The 3,782-nt window shown below is 27.5% G+C and overlaps 1 long non-coding RNA gene across 1 annotated transcript; it reads left to right on the top strand.

The window, feature by feature from the left end:
* Positions 1–3,047: 3,047 nt before the first annotated feature.
* On the top strand, positions 3,048–3,551 carry LOC132286750 (uncharacterized). The gene is made up of 2 exons (XR_009472851.1): positions 3,048–3,252; positions 3,359–3,551. It is a non-coding gene; the product is annotated as an uncharacterized LOC132286750 (long non-coding RNA).
* The last annotated feature ends 231 nt before the right edge of the window (positions 3,552–3,782 follow it).

Here is a 3,782-nt window from a genome sequence, read left to right as displayed (position 1 = left end):
GACATTCCAGACACGACTAAAGGATTTAATTTGAAGAACAAGTGGGAGTATATTTTTATACGGTTCCCACAGACGGCGCCAAAATGTAGGTGCAAAATTTCGCTCAACCAATAATGATTGAGAAAAATGAAACAACTCACTCAAAAACAATAAAAACAAATAAGAACAATGTATAGAGAAGTGTGGAATTGCTTGATCCTTTATTGGAGGTCTTAGCCTCTATTTATATACAAAAGATTGCAAAATTATGGTAGGACTTGCGTTACTTGCCCTCCAATTCTTTCTATATAACCATTCTTTTCTAATAGAGTTTTTTCTATTGTCGAATTTTCCATACATAGAACTTGCCTTGTACAGAACTTCCTATCAGAATTTTCCTTCTACAGTAAATCCTTCAAATGGTAGGACTCGTGCATTCTTGGGCTGAATATATTTCGATCCGGCTGGGCTTGAGCAACAGGCCGGATGTTAAATACTCATAAGCTGGGCTGATGACTTCTTAATTCGGCCTTGATGGAAGTTGGAGGATAAATAACGATGGTCTTGGGCTGTAAGTACCCTCAATTTGGGCTTGAGCATGATGGGCCTTAAATGCCCTTGGAATGTAGATATGTGTGGTGGTGACGTGTGCGCTTTTTATTGGAGGGAGTTTTTTGCCCTCCACAATAACTAAACATTATTTGTCCTGTCATTATCTTTGCCTTTTATGTTTGATGAATGGGGTTGTAAATATACATTATATTATGTAATAAAATAAAAAATACTATATATAATACATACTATACACAAATATTATATTATTTCATATTATAAAGACTATTTTATATGTTATGAATATTTAATAATATTTAATCAATATCTTTAATATCATATTATTGGATTTATATGGGTAAATTATTTTATAGAAATTTTTTTTATTATAAAATGAATTTCTTATATAATTACTAATTTATTACATAATGTAATGTATTTAGATGGTTTTAGTTATTTTTAAATTTTAAAATAATAGATTATATAGTGTAATATCATATTTTATTTATGCATTTAAGCCTTTTATTATTGGTGCTAAAGGGTATTTTTGTCAATTTTGGTAGCAAGAATAAATAAATAGAAGTACATAGGAGTTTTGTGAATTTAATCTAATAATATATATTTTGGTTATCCATCCAATTATTAAAACTTTAAGACCTTGACCTCATTGTATGGTAGTCTTTGGGCCTTAAGCCCATGTTATTTTTATATATGACAACAACAAAGAACTGAACAGATCTATACAATGTATGCCTTATATAGTACATTATATATTATTGGATTGGACAATAGAAATATATATATATATTATTTTGATGCCCTAAATGATATATAACACGGCATACTCGTGGGTGTTGCCCTATGAGTTGTCTGCAGTAAAAAATTGACAATTCGGTCAAAAAAATCTTTTAGCATGTCCATTTGACACTGTGGTGATTCAAATAAACTATATAGGCTTAAGATAATTATTTGTGCATCACAAAACATCGTCGTGAGGTTAAAACCACTTTCTAGATATTTTTATTTTCTCTAGACTAGGGCGTTGGTCTTTAATATTAATATTATGGCATGTATAACCTTGGGCATTGGTCTTTAAAGTCAGCAGCACATGAATTGAATATTAGTTTTCTTTTCCATGACTTTTTATTTGTATTGGAGACAAAATCTAAACACATTAAATTCTATGGAAATTGGCGGTCCAAAAGTCACAGAATTAATTATTTTGTGTAGGTGAGCAATTGTGTTTTTAGGCCAAAAGAAATGCACGTATAAAATATGTATAAAATGTGAGATAAGAAGGAAAGGAAGTAGCCGAATTTGAAAGCACAAGTAAATACAGAATATCTTAAGTACTGAATACTTATCCGCAGATCAAGAAGTAAAACCCACTTCAGACGCCAGAGTCTTCTAAGCCCGTGATGGCTCACTTGAAATTCACAAAGCAATCCAACTAATATCGATTTTTCTTTTCTTTTTTTCTTTCTTTTTTTTAATTTTTTATACGCTTTACCCATGCACTGGAGTATCAAACAACGTGGAGTATCAAACAACGTGGAGTATAAGGGAAAAAATTGTCACGGAACGGAACCATTAGTTTGACAGCAGAAATTATCAAAATGACCTTTCTTTATTTAAATAAATTTAAAAATTAAATTAACAAAACTCATCTTACTTTTATTTTTAACACTTTAGTACTATACGTACTATATATAAATATAATTTTGCTAAATTAAATTTAATAATTTAATTAACAAAATTAAATTACTTTTAATTAGTTTATCATGGTTTAAAAAATAAAAAATAAAAAATAAAATAATAATAATAATAATAATAATAATAATAATAATAATAATAATTTTGCATATTATTGTTTATTTTTAATATAATATATTATATAGTTTGCAATGCTAATATATCATTCATATAATTATATCATATATATTAGGTAAAGGTACTAACAAAGATAACTAAACATTATTTGTCCTGTCATTATCTTTGCCTCTATGTTTGATGAATGGGGTTGTAAATATACATTATATTATGTAATAAAATAAAAAATACTATATATAATACATACTATACACAAATATTATATTATTTCATATTATAAAGACTATTTTATATGTTATGAATATTTAATAATATTTAATCAATATCTTTAATATCATATTATTGGATTTATATGGGTAAATTATTTTATAGAATTTTTTTTTATTATAAAATGAATTTCTTATATAATTACTAATTTATTACATAATGTAATGTATTTAGATGGTTTTAGTTATTTTTAAATTTTAAAATAATAGATTATATAGTGTAATATCATATTTTATTTATGAATTTAAGCCTTTTATTATTGGTGCTAAAGGGTATTTTTGTCAATTTTGGTAGCAAGAATAAATAAATAGAAGTACGTAGGAGTTTTGTGAATTTAATCTAATAATATATATATATATATATATATATATATATATATATATATATATATATATATATATATATATATATTGTCCAATCCAATAATATATAATGTACTATATAAGGCATACATTGTACAGATCTGTTCAGTTCTTTGTTGTTGTCATATATAAAAACAAATTAAAATGATAAGCAAAGCTTCCCCGACCTCTTCTTCTATCATATGCTGTTTGTTCATGATTTCGATTATCATGGTTTCACCTGTCCTGTCTGTGAGAAAGTTATCCATGGCTCCGGACAGCTGTACGTGCTCTCTCTCTCTCTCTCTCTCTATGTCTCTCTCATAACTCTCATTCATTTTGTTCGATTATCCATGGTGTGATGATGTTTGGATTATCATGTTTTGCAGATGAAGCATACGGAAACGCTTTTCCGTCACTGGCTGTTAAAATTGGGGTACCTTTTGTCCCTATTCGTCCAAGTGCCGGCAATGGAGAAGTGATGAATTTTTTTTTCTTTTTTCCGTAAATATATGGTTCGACTGAAAAAATTAATAATAATAATGATTTGTCTTATGGAAAGTTTGAACCGGATTGATGACCCTTCTGTGAATTATTTTCAAATTTGCAACACCAAATTAAGTTAGCTGTATTTTTAGACTGGTTTTTGGGTATATATTATAATAACCGAACCGTTTTAATTCAGTTTATAAAGGAGACGACAATATAGTATATATCCATTCGTAACTCCTTTTACTATGATAAAATTTTACAACAGAATCCACAGATTTATGTGCAATGAACAAATTAATTAACCTCTTATTCATATTTTGG

Source organism: Cornus florida, unplaced genomic scaffold (assembly GCF_030987335.1).
Source record: "Cornus florida cultivar Cherokee Brave unplaced genomic scaffold, ASM3098733v1 CherokeeBrave_3.0.0_Hap2_Chr02, whole genome shotgun sequence".
NCBI lineage: Eukaryota > Viridiplantae > Streptophyta > Magnoliopsida > Cornales > Cornaceae > Cornus > Cornus florida.
The sequence above is the reverse complement of the archived record's forward strand: the minus strand, read 5'-3'. Positions and strand labels throughout refer to the sequence as shown.